Source organism: Aquarana catesbeiana, linkage group LG12 (assembly GCF_042186555.1).
Source record: "Aquarana catesbeiana isolate 2022-GZ linkage group LG12, ASM4218655v1, whole genome shotgun sequence".
Taxonomy (NCBI): Eukaryota; Metazoa; Chordata; class Amphibia; order Anura; family Ranidae; genus Aquarana; species Aquarana catesbeiana.
The window spans coordinates 56870766-56884778 of NC_133335.1; the positions used below are offsets into that span (position 1 = coordinate 56870766).

Consider the following 14013-nt stretch of genomic DNA (forward strand, 5'->3'; position numbering starts at 1 on the left):
ATTTGAATTATAAACAATACATAAAAATTGTGAAGTCCATATATAGATCCCAAACGTGAATAACGTCCTCCGTGAGTATAAGAAAAGTTCCTCTCAACCCACATGCAGACACACAATGCATTCATCAGACTTAATTGACCCCTATTACCGGGAGTCAAATTAGACATATGGGAAAATCCAAGATGTCCTACTTGAGGTCACAGGAATGGATCCAAACCGCTGATGTCATCCATTCAATATTTATATAGATAGCATATTCAAAGCTCCAGTATTGCCATATAGAGAGGAAGATTCTATATAAATATTGAATGGATGACAGTAGTGGTTTGGATTCATTCCTGTGATCTCATGTACGATATCTTGGATTTTCCCATATACCTAATTTGACTCCCTGTAATACAACATAAACATTGAACCCTACAGACTGGGATGCCATCAAAGCTCATGTGAGTGTAAAGGGAGGCATCCCAATACTTTCGACAATATAGTGTGTGTGTGTGTCTATATATAACTGCCTCATTAAAAAAAGTGCTAAACTCTGCAACAATATCTCAAAATATGTGCTTAATTTACAATAAACTTAACAATTCAACCCCCTAACCCCCCGGAAGATTTGGCTGCTGAATGCATCTTTTGCCATTAGGCACTGCGTCGCTTTAACTGACAATTCCGCGGTTGTGCGACGTTGCACCCAAACAAATGCTTTTTTTCCCACAAATAGGGCTTTCTTTTGGTGGTATTTGATCATCTCTGTGGTTTTTATTTTTTGCGCTATAAACAAAAAAAAATTACAATTTTGAAAAAAAAAAACACAATAATTTTGTACTTTTTGGTATAATAAATATCCCCTTTTTTTTTTCAGTTTAGGCCGATATGTATTCTTCTACATATTTTTGGTAATAAAAATCGCAATAGGCGTGTATTGATTGGTTTGTGCAAAAGTTATAACGTCTACAAAATAGGGGATAGATTTATAGCATTTTTATTTATTTTTTTTACTAGTAATGGCAGCGATCTGCAATTTTTATCGGGACTGCGACATTATGGCGGACACACTGGACACTTCCGACACATTTTTGGGATCATTGGCATTTATACAGTGATCAGTGCTATAAAAATGCACTGATTACTGAAAAATGTCACTGGCAGGGAAGGTGTTAACACTAGGGGGCGATCAAGGGGTTAAATGTGTTCCCTGTGTGTGTTTCTAACTGTGGGAGGAGGGGACTAACCTAGAGGAAATGACAGATCATAATTCCTAGCTATTAAGAACTCAAGATCTGTCTCTCCACACAGAACAGAACAGGGATTTGTGTGTTTACACACACATATCCCTGTTCTGCCTCTCGTGCCCGCGATCGCTCATGAGCATCAGCAACCCCGCGATGCAGCGGGCGCGCACGCGCCTGCTATCCCACTTAAAGGAACTGACTTATAGCTACGACGGTTCGTGGGATCATGCCGACCTGCAGCCGTATAATGACGGCGGCTGGTCGGCAAGCGGGTAAACAAAGTATTTTTCAGGTGACCATATACATTTTTACACTGGTTTAAATACACTATACACTTAAGGCTTGGTTTGCACTGGTGCAATGCGGGAACCCTGCGAATCCAATGCCGGTTCCTGCACCGCACCTGAATCACTCACTGGTTCACACTGAGATCTGTGAACCCCTGGGGGTGTCAATGTAAAGTTAAAGTTTGTATGGCTGAAATCGCATTGCACAGACATCGCATGTGATCTGCAGAGCAATGCAGTGTGAATCACAAGCAATGTCTGGCATCGCGCACGTTGGAACTGGGCCTTAAAGAGGAAGTAAACCCTGGTGGGTTTTACTTCCTCTTTATTTCCCTGCAAAGGAATAGCATAATGGGCTACTATGCATTGCATAGTAGCCCATTATGTGTCACTTACCTGACACCGAAACCTGGAATATCTCCATTGTCCCCACTAGCAGGGAGCGTCCACCTTCGCCCCTCTTCCGGGGCTGTGAACTCCGGCTCTGTGACTGTCCAGAGTTGCGTGACGTCACTCCCACGCTTATGCGCAGGAGCCACCAGTCCCAGCATGACCCCTATTAGAAACGACGACGTCTATGAAGACGAAACGCGTCGGGTAGGACCCCACTGTCACCACTTTTCTACAGCGCTGTTTTTATACGGATCTACATGTGAGTGTATATCAAATTTTTTAAAAATTACATTTTTTATACGGATTCACATTATGTGGCCATTTCTTCTTTTTCTCCATTTGTTACCATCATCATTTGGTTTCTAACACCGCTCCGAGGGATACAACAACGTGTTGTTTGTTCCATATTTTTCGACCCTTTTGGTTCCGGCATCATTTTGAGGGACACAGCAACGTGTTCCATTAACATCGCCCCTCCGGGCCACCTACAGCCACTCACCACCTAAGCCTATCCGACCTTACTCGGCGTATGCCCCGTTGGGTCCATCCATTCTGGTAAGCCTCTTCATTTTTGGTGGTGTTGTGTATGTCTCTACTCCAGATGTTTTATATACCTACTTGAAGTGTCTAGTTCCTGAAGACTCCATTTCATTCATAAGGATGACTCTTCTTTATCAAGTACATTTGGAACTGCTGGCTTAATGTTTTTTACATTGGAAGCTTTCATATTTTCAGAGCGCTACACCTATTGTGTTTTTCTTCCTGTAACATCTTGTTGGTTGTGTTAGCTGCTTGTTTCTCCCTTGGCAGCGCAGAATTATTTTGTATGTATCTCAACCAGCAGTCTGGAGGCCCCTATCTTAACATGACATCTACATAAAACAAACATTTCTGTACTTGAATATAAAAACCAAAAAGTAAGTGAAGGAAAATATCCCATTTGGGGACAGGGGATCTAATTCTTTCCCACTCTATATAAAATGGGGGGGGGGGGGGAGGGTTTGGCTGCCCTTTTCATGAGTTCCACATTTCATTTTTTGATTGTTTTCTGCTTTTACATGTTCTTGGGTTGAAATGTCATGTCTGTGCATAAGCGTGAATCTAGTTTTGGGACCACAATGACTCCTTTATGGAGCCTTGTAGTGTCCTGGTTCTTAGAAGTCAACATCTCCTAGAACAGTGAACCTTACAAGTAGGCTGTAGCATGCTGGACAGGTGGAGCGTATGACTGATAAAGTCACGTCATAAGGCCGACATAAAACATTGTTCACGCCTCTTGATCCATTTCTGTTAATGATTTCAAAGGAAGACAAACGTAGGCAAGGAATGTTTACCCTCTTATGTATCAGTGTGAGGCCTACACGGAAGTAATTTAGACAGCGAACCTCCGTGTCTAAATCTCGGTAAGAACATGTTAATTAAACAGATATTGCCGTAAACAGGGTACCTTGGGCAAAAAAATAAAATGTTAATGGACAGGTTTGATGCAGCGGTTATAAAACTTTTCAGGATTTTTATGTGCTGTTTTATGTGTACTATGTTATGTTTTTGTTTGGCAGCAGCCGTCATAATCTTGTAAAAAATGTGATGGTTGTATACATTTATTATGAAAACTGTATCGGATATTTGTATTTTAACCGACTCTTGGGGTTAATTGCAAAAGAATCTCATATGAAAAAGTTTTGCGTTGTAACTGTTATTTTTTTCATGAATTAATATGCTTCTGTTTGTAATTAGAAATTGAGAACATATAATTTAGAAACACTTTATGCCAGCCAATGCTATGTTGTACATATCTTTTGTGTTTATAAGGTGTTTTTATACACGCCAAACACACAAAGTAAATGAAGTGGGTGCAGGTTGCTGAATCCATTAAACAAGATAACTTTTAAAGTGGGTGCATGTTGTTGATTGTTATAATATTATGCATGTGGAATGTTTAAATCCTTGAACTGAAACCATTAAATTGATTTTCCCTAGGTTCACACCTATGTGCTTTTTAATGCATTTTGCAGCTTGCAGAAAAGCACCACAGTCCATTTAACATTGGTTCCTATGGTACACGTTCACATCTATACATTTTTCAGCTGGTGCATTTTTGGAAAGGGTCAGGGACTTTTTTCCCGCAGCAGATTGCGTTTTTCATGTAATAGACTTTAATGGACCAAGTGTTGCATTTTTGATGCGTTTTTACATGCCTTTTGCATTTTTTTTCTCCATAAAAATGGTGTATAGCTGGTTGTTAAAGCCTGGGGGGAAAAAAACAAATAAAAGTCAGCAGCTACAAATACTTTTAATATAAGGACACTTACCTGTCCAGGGAGCCCGCGATGTCAGCACCCCAAGCCAATCCATCTATCGGCTTCGGGTGCAGGTGCTAGCATTGCAAGTAAGGGAAACCGACAGTGAAGCCTTCAGGTCAGCTTTCCCGGCTTTTGGTGGTGTTTAATTAGCCTGGGCAGAGAAGGGGGTAAAAGTGCCTGGTAGGCAAGTGGTTAAACATGTTTAGGATAAACACAGGTCCATACTCAAATACAAAAAGGTCAAAATAAATTGAAAAGGGAAGACTCAGTAGACCACTTGGTCTTTTTGTGCCGTCATGCCTTAAATATATTTACATTTTCTATCATATGTATGTGTTATGTAATTAAAAAGTTCTTACCAAGTCCTTAGATGTAACAACTTGGATTAAACCTTACTGAAGTAACTTGCAGGGCAATACGTACAACTAAATAGGATAGGATATCCTAGGATAGATTTTTATAAAACATAGCAGCAGGTTCCAGTTTAGATGAGCAATAACAAAGGTTGATCAGTTGTGTTGATGCTTCTCTATCAACTGTTTTTGATGTGGTGCTACATTACTTGTGATCTTTGGGCTGTGGCTGCAAGTTGCTTAGCATTCGCCGGGAAAGCAGTGTTTAGGAAATTACCACCAATGTTGCAGATCCTGATTTTGGGAATACAATACACAATTCCCCACTAAGACCAAAACATGCTTTATGGGTTACTTGAACATTGAACAAATATTTGTGTATTGGTTTGCAGTAATTCATACAGCGGGGTCCTAGGAGGCTGTTGCGCACCTGCTTAACAGATAGCATTTTCTGTAGTACCTCCAAGGCTTCTTCCACATCTGCAGGCTGAGTTCTTTTTCTTGGGGATTACACCACTCTGAAGTGACATCTCTTTCCAGAGGGTGACATTGCATTACCTTGCATTGCCTTCCTTTCTAAGACCAAAGCAACCACCACCTGTTGCACATCAGTAAGGGACTTCTGCAGCCCCGCTGGAGTTTCCACCACCTTTCCAACTGTCTTCTGAACTTCAGTGAAGGCTTGCTGTAAAGTAGATTGTGACTGGGCCATCTGTGTGATTGCCTGCTGCCTTTCCCATGACCACTGGGAGTGTTGGGTTGCTGGATTTTGGCTGAAATCAGGGCCTCTTCTTCTTGAATTGTCTTGATTATCTTGGAGTAGGTCAAAAGGTCACTTTGGTCTCTTGTCAGAAGTTTAATCATTTTGGGATCCAGAGGTTGCGCCCCATTTAGAACCTGGGTCATACATAGCGATTACGGTTAGCAACATTTAGTTGCATACATTTTAGGTGCGTTTAGGAAAAGAAGAAAAATACTGCGTCCAGGGTCAACTTTTTGTTCCTATCAGCAGCTTAACACGCAGTGAGTTTGCGAGTAGAAAATGATGCACTTCCCATTTTCTTCCTAAAATGCTGGTATTCATTCTCATGTTGGTTCTCATGAGGACATAATATCCCCTAATTAGATGCCCAGATGTTAGGGGATGTACTAATTTCCCTTCATTTTTTATATACTGTATATAGCTGGTAAGGTTGAATAAAGACATCAGTCTGTTCATGTAAAAAAAAAAAAAATCAGTCCCATATCCCTGTATATTGTGCTCACTAAGATGTTCTTAGAGCATCTCTGAGTTTTTTAAACTATCAATACTTCCCGCCACCGATTGTAGAAGTGAGTTCAACATCCTTACCGCCCTAACAATGAAAAACCCCCTACACAGTTTACGGTTAAACCACTTCTCCTCCAGTTTCATTAAGTGGCCCCGTGTCTTCTTATACTCCCTGAGACTGAATAGTTTATTCCCTATGCCAGAATCACCATTGTGATATTTGTATATCGCTATCATATCTCCCCTCAAGTGTCTCCTTTCCAGGGAGAATAATTGTGATGTTTGTAGTCGTTCCTCATAACAGAGGTCCTCCAGTCCCCATATTAAATTTATATGTGAAAATACTGAAGCGCTGCTGTGTTTATAAAGACTAATAAGGCGAAACACAGAGCAGCTGCACCATTCAAATGATCTCAAGCATGAAGGTATAAAATTCTTAGACAATGGAGCGCTTGCTCTGTGTATAATGTGCATAAAGTGACATGTGCATAATTCAATCAAAAAATAAATAGTGACAATTTCAAACATAGAATATATAAAAAAATATATGATAAAACCAAAATGATAGTCAATATATATATATATATATATATATATTAATATAAAGTGTAATAGTCGATTATTTAATCCGTGTCACCACTTCCACCACCAGGTGCGATGCCTACTCAGGAAAAGAAAAACAGCCTTTCATCGCGCAACAATGTAATTACATCAGGGCCATAGATAAAAACATATAGCGATACCCCACTCACATTTGACATCATCTTGTATATAGCTTGTATTATGTAAGGCTAATCAGGGAGACACTGCTCTCCTCCTCATCGTTACAACCGTGTAACAGACATCGGATTGACACGTCACAAACTCCTCCCAAAGCGTTGCGTCACTGATCTTGTGACTTTTTCAAGGGATAAGGAGTCTAGTGACAAGCGCTGGGGATTAAGCACAAGCTTGTTTGCATGTTACCATGGTGACGGGCAACCCATCGGATCATCAGACCTTATTTCCATAAAGTAGCAATAACTATCGCTTTTCCATAAAAACAAACAGCTTTAATCCATATTAAAAAAACGAAATGCTAAAACACTAATTGAACCATGAGACTTGATTCTAAATATATGGGCATATATTTTGTACATAGATGAACTATACAATTATAAGCTAATTTTAGAGTATATATATATAATATATTCTCCCTGCTGAGAATACATCATAAAAGATATGAGACATAAAGGAAACTAAAATTATCTAAAAATTCTCTACAGTCTAAAACAAGGAAGGGGGGATCAAAAATCCATAGAGTCCATTTCAAACATCACATATAGGGTGGAAACTAGGTATAAATATTTAGTAGTCTGATATAAAAGCAGTTTAGGTCAAATTCCACATTCATTCCATGTGGAAAAAAAGTATTTTATTTTTTTATTTCCGTTACTTATATAGCGCCGTCAATTTAAGCAGCGCTTTACATATACATTGTACATTCACATCAGTCCCTACCCTCAAGGAGCTTACAATCTAAGGTCCCTAACACACTTTCATACATACTAGGGACAATTTAGATAGGATCCAATTAACCTACCAGCAAGTCTTTGGAGTGTGGGAGGAAACCGGAGTACCCGGAGGAAACCCACGCAGGCACAGGGAGAACATGTAAACTCCAGGCAGGTAGTGTCGTGGTTGGGATTCGAACCAGCAAGCCTTCTTACTGCTAGGTGAAAGTGCTAACCACTACACCACTGTGCCGCCCAGCATTGAGTTCAAAAATCCATTTTGACTCACTTTTGCTCAACTCTCTGATTTTATGGCTCCCCCTCCAATGCGGTTTGTATTTCTCTATAGCCCAAAACTTCAAACAAGAGGGATCCTTTGCATGATACTGAGCAAAATGTTTCATGACAGTGTGTTTGAGGAAACCATTTCAGATATTTTGTACATGCTCTCTTTTTCGTTTCCACAGGTCGTTTTGTTCTTCCCACATATTACATAGAACATGAGCATTCTAAAATATAAACTACACCCTCTGTTCTACAAGAAATAAAGTATTTTATTGAATATTCTTTCTGAGTAGTGGTGGAGATAAATTGCACTTTTTTCCACTCATTTTTGTATATCTACAGGCATAGCATCTCTTGCATGGATAAAATTCCTTCCCCTGAAAAAAAGTCAGAGTGCCTGATTGAATGGGTGGATCTGGTACATTTTTTTAAATTATATGTCGTAGAGCAGGTGCTTTTCTCTAAATAAATCTTGGTTGTTGAGGTAGAATTTTTTGAAGTTGTGTATCCGCTTGGAGGATTGACCAATGTTTTTTAAATATTTTTTCAATTTGCCTGAACTGAATATTGCAGTGGAGGATAATTGGTACATCATATGGTTTCTCTGGATGTCTAAATTTATCCTTAATTAATTCCTCTCGTTTTTCGGTTGATACTTCTATTTTTTCTTTAATAAAATGCTCATTATAACCCCTTTGGACAAACCTTTCTCCATTCATCGATGCCCGCTTTGCAAAATCTTCTATCTTACTACAATTTCGCCGTAATCTGATAAGCTGTCCTTTTGGAATATTAATGAGCCATGGGTCATAATGACAGCTATCCACCGATATATAGCTATTCCTTTCCATGGGCTTTAAATATGTTTTGGTTGTAATTCTGTGTTCTTCCAACTATATAGTGAGATCTAAAAAGTGAATAGTTTTTTTTTATCATATTTAACAGACAGATGTATAATTTTTTGGTTATCATTCAATTTTTCAAATAAATTTTTTACAGACTCTTCATCTCCCCTCCACATTATAAGATAGTCTATGAATCTTCTGTATAGAACCAATTCAGTCGGTCGATTTCGAAATACCACTTCTTCTTCCCATTTTGACATAAATAGGTTTGCTACACTCAGTGCAAACTTTGCTCCCATTGCAATGCCTTGTAATTGTCTGAAATAATCAGACTGGAACCAAAAATAATTATGTTGTAAACCAAATTCCAAACATTTCAAAATATACTTCTTTTGTTTTCTCAATTGGTTTACAAAATGTTCTAATGCCCATTTTGATGCCTGAATTGCTTCTTCATGATTAATCATCGTGTATAGTGATGATACATCTGCTCTCGCTATTAAATATTTACTATTATCCAATTCAATTGTGAATGAGATGTTTTGTGTCTTTCAAATATGATACAGTGTTCTTGATGAGGGGTTGCAGAAAATAATCAATGTATTCACCCAGTCTTGCATTAATCAATTGAATCCCATTAACAATTGGCCTTCCCGGTGGGTTAGTCTGATCTTTGTGAATTTTTGGAATAGTATATATAAATCAGTACTCGGCAGTGGTCAGGTACTAAATATCTTGCTTCCTTTTCAGTCAAAATCTATCTTTGCAATCCTTTTTCAACAAGTACCTCTAATTCCTTTTTGAATTGATTTCTTGGATTTCCCATAAGCTTCAGATAAGTGACAGGATCATTGAGTTGTTCTGTTACTTCTGTAATATCCTTTGGAGAGAACCACAATGGCCCCTCCCTTGTCACCCGGTCTGACAACTATATTTTTTCTTTCCTCCAAGGCTTTTATTCCTATCTTAATATTCTGCGGGTCCTTCATTTTCGTCATTTTTAGATTTTCGAGCTCTTTTACTACCATTTGATTGAAAACTTCAACATGTTCACTATTATGTATTGCTGGATTGAACAAAGATTTATTTCTTAATTGGCTTTGTGCTGTATTTTCCTCGGTGCCTGCTCTAGTAGTTGCTGGTATTCGATTCAACATATACGGTACTTTTGAATATTAAGCTTCCTTGTGTATTTTTAGATGTCAAGATAGGTCCCAAACTTATTTAGATTCTGTTTAGGTGCAAATTTTAAGCCTTTGTCCAGAACTGCCATTTCTACCCTTGTAAGTTCTACTCCACTTAGATTAAATACCCCCTCTCCTACTGGTCTCTTTCTTTTGGACCTTGAATCCTGCTCAGCATCCCCTCCTGTGTTTGGGCTTCTTCTTCTGTCTGCTGGCCAATCCTGTCTCGGGGGTGTTCTCTCCCCTGGTCTAAAAAATGATGCGGGGTGCCATCTTCATATTGATCTCTAAGAGGTTCATACCTCTTATAAGTCGGTATGGGACTTCTTATTAACTTTGTTGCCCTTCTCTGGATTCTCTCTAGCTCCAGCACATCCTTTCTGAGGACTGGTGACTAGAACTGAGTGACATACTCCAGATGTGGCTGAACTAGAGTTTTATAAAGTGGCAGGAATATAGTTTTATCTCTTAAAGGGTAGTTGCCCACCCCTTTATTTTATTGAGGTCTTCTTGTAAAGTATCAATATCCTGCTGAGAAGTTATTGCACTGCTTAGCTTTGTATCGTCAGAAAACACTGAGATACATGCTGTTTATCACTACCCTTTGGACACGCTCCTGTAACCAATTTTCTATCCATGTACAAAGCCTATGGTCTATGCCTACAGACCTCAGTTTGTAAATAAATGTTTGTGGGGGACTGTGTCGAATACTTTTGCAAAATCCAGGTACTTCCCTTATCAAGATGGCAGGTCGCTTCCTCATAAAATGTTAACAGATTGGTTTGGCAAGAACGACCTATCATAAAGCCACGTTGACTACCACTAATAATACTGTATTCATCAGCAAAATCTTGGATATAATCCAATATCATCCCCTCCAATAGTTTACATACTATCCATGTTAGACTGACTGGCTGTAGTTTACAGCAGGGATACAAGAAAGGAAGAGTGACCCCTGGAAGTCCCCATGACTAAAGTGTGGGGGCGGAATGAAACACATTGGGGGCGTGGCCAGGTCAGAGTCAAGGCTGAGGTTGCCACTCCATCCTTTCACTACAGCAGGACACCACAGATGTGCGACTTCCAGGGGTCACACTTCCTTTCTTGTACCTTTGCAGGAGACAGGACGGGCTCCATCCTGTCAGCACTCTAGCAGAAGCTGCGGATGCACTGTCTAGATACCCCCTCTCTATCGAGCCTGAGTGGCCCACACACTTTTTCCAGGTCACTGTAGTTTCCAGGTACATGTCTCTGCCATTTTTAAATAGTGGTACCATATTGGCCTTTGCCAATCTGCTAGTACTATTCCTGTCAGTATGCTGTCCATAAAAATTAGGAGCAGCGGTCTGGCAGTGACTATAACCTGACTGAGTTCTTTGAGGACTCTCGGGTGTAAACCATCTGGTCCTGGTGATTTAAGCCACAAGGATACACTCTGTGATGCATTACTAATGAAACAGTCTTGATTGCTATACCCCTCCTTTTCCTTAGTAAAAACTGAGGAGAACAATGCATTTAGTACAGTCTCCTTGTAATTTGTAACCAACCTCCCTTCCAAGATGAATACCTGCTGTTCAGGAGCTGATGCCATCACTGCTTGGCAGATCTGTTCCTCTGTCCAGGCAGCTCTGTGGATGTCAGCCATTACACTGAACTCCAACCAGCCATTTTGCTCTTGCACCATTTGGTGGTAGCCCCGAAGGAGCTGCTGATGTATGGACTCCCAGATTCCAGATGACAACGACCATTCCAGCAACACCACACCCTCTGACATACCAAGGCTGAAAATATATTATTTATTTGGGCTACACATCTAACAAGGCAACAGTAAAGGCAGTAACCGTGAACCGCCACAATTGAAAGCAAACTTACATGTTACAATGACAGCCATGTGTAACAATGTTACAATGACAATGACAGCCTTAAAGTGGTTGTAAACCCTTCCATATACCCAGTGAAGTGAGAGGCCCCAAGTGATACACAGTTTAAACAAATCCTCCTACATATGTTGTACCTGTTTATCTGCAGTCTTCCCTTCTCTACATCCATTCAAAGTGCTAAATTTATAAGCTTGTCTGAATGTCCAAAAAAAAGGGGGGCGGAGAGCTGAAGTCACACATTGCAGAGCTCAGTGAGGGAAACTGACAGCTGATTGGAGGGAAGGAACACACCCCACTTCGCACAACACACAGAAACAAAGCTGATGCTGTCAATCAGCTGCAGCTCCCTCCTCTGTCACCTTTTTTCTCTTGGTGTCAGGAAAAATTCCACGCACAAGACTGGTCCCCGCAGTTCCTGCAACCCCGCACTCTAGCGGTCTTGAGCAATGGACTGTTCCTGACGTCATCAAGCCCAGAGCAGGCTCTATAGACTGCTGGAACAGTCCACTGCTGGATTGAAGGGGAGTGCCGTTTCCTGGTGGAGCAGAGGATCGTGTATTTATGGCTTTCTCCATTCCCCTGGACAAAACGAGCACTTAACCCTTGCTGTGCAGGCACAGTCTCAATGCAAGGGAAAACTTTGTTTGCTTGGAGTTGGGCATAAAGTATGGGCTTGTCACTGACTTACCTGCCCAACAAGTAGCTACTGTGATTTTGTTCAAGGCAGGATTGAAATTCTAGTCACACAGAATGGCAAGTGCCAATGCTACTATCAAGACCATCCTGATGTTTGAAGCTCCCTTTGCCCCCTATCTTAGAATGCAATCGTGTTTTCTAATAGGTTGCTAAGGTGTCTGCTTTGTTTTGTGGGAGGTGGATGAACATTTTTCTATGATCCGAAGCTGGAACAAATGGATAGCTGCTCCAGGTGAGTGTAATAATCCACAGATTGAAAAAACTGGGTGCTAGCCCCGGCTCGCGTTCGTAAGCGTGTGAAGAGGAAGGAAGAAATGGCTGCACACCTACGTCCATCCAACAAGAATATTGGGTATACAAAAACTGCCACCAGGACCACGACACAGACCAAGGAGGTCCTATATAATGCCCTCTCTAGCATCCACCGAGGGTATCCCCTGACTAGGAAGCGTTTGTAGAGCAGAACAGCCTCTATCTTAAAACTTGATTCGCTACTGAAAATGCATGAAATGCGCAAAAACTGTCCTACGGGGGCAACCTTTTTGGTATGCTTATAATGCCCAGATTGGGCCAAGAGTAGTGTGTTACCCAACAGGGGTTTCCTATAGAAGGCAGTCTCGGTATGTGGTGCTTTACCTGTGAGACACACATCCAGGTAACAGATCTTTCTGTTATCTACCATGCATGTGAAGGCCAGATTTTTATTGTTGGCATTAAGGTCCTTCAAAAGAGAACTGAAACGATGTATCCCCTTATCAACCACCAATAAAAGGTCATCAATGTACCTCAGGTAGCGTTTAATGTACAGTCTGAACGTGTTTTCCCCTACAAAGATGCGGTCCGCTCCCACCAACCCATTTAAAGGTTAGTGAGAGAGGAAGAAAACTTGGCTTTCATCGCAGCCCCTCATCTCTGGAGGTAAAACACATCATTGAATACAAAATAATTATGAAATAGTAAATACTCTAGTATATCTAAAATATGCATGCGATGTTCAGGTATCAGATCCATGCAAAACTTCAAGAAAGAGGACACTCTACAGCCAGATGATGGGGAATCGAGGACTACAGATTCGTGACATCACATGTGATCCACAAGAAATCTGTCTCCCAGGTGAAGTCCCCCAAGAGTTGAAGTAAATGGTTGGTGTCTTTCAAATACCTAGGAAGTTGTACTACCAACTGTAAATACCTATCCAGCCATTTTCCCAATCTCTCGTTAAGGGAGCCAATCCCAGAAATTATAGGTCTAACTCTTAGGGGTTCTAAGCCCTTATGAGTTTTCGGTAAATGGTAGAATGTTGGAATGGTAGGATATTCCGGAATAGGTGACTCCATTTCTTTCTTTTGAAAGATACCCAACCTGAAACCCCTATTGATTAATTATGTTAGTATTGATTTAAATTTTCTCGTGGGGTCTCCCTTAAGTCTCATGTATGTGTGGCTGTCCGACAACTGTTGGGCAGCTTCATCCAAATAGGACTCAACATTCATGACAACTATCATCCCTCCCTTATTGGCATTTCAAATAATTATGGACTTAGCTTCTAAACATTAAGGCCAAGCATTCGCTGTTCGAGAAGTTGTCCTGCCAGGGCTACAAACCCTCAGTGACTTGATAAGCCAATAGTCAGATCCGCTCGACCAACTTCTGAAATTGACTCATGTCAGGCGTGTGAGAACTGACAGGATAAAATTCAGATCTAGTTTTAAGGGATGCTGATTTGGCTGAACAATTACTCCCCTCCACTAGTTATTGAGACACTCTTTTGGGCTAAATCTTTTAAATCTCT

General features: G+C 40.4%; 1 protein-coding gene across 2 annotated transcripts in view; it reads left to right on the plus strand.

The window, feature by feature from the left end:
• The window catches only part of TMEM98 (transmembrane protein 98), a 77819-nt gene that overhangs the window by 29158 nt on the left and 34648 nt on the right, over positions 1-14013 (plus strand). Inside the window, exon 1 of one of the 2 annotated variants that reach the window (XM_073607847.1) lies at positions 3163-3315. The exons of the other annotated variant lie outside the window; for it this stretch is intronic. The gene's annotated coding sequence lies outside the window, so the exon portion shown is untranslated. Of the gene's footprint in view, positions 1-3162; positions 3316-14013 lie in introns of those variants that run through there. 2 annotated transcript variants of the gene reach the window in all.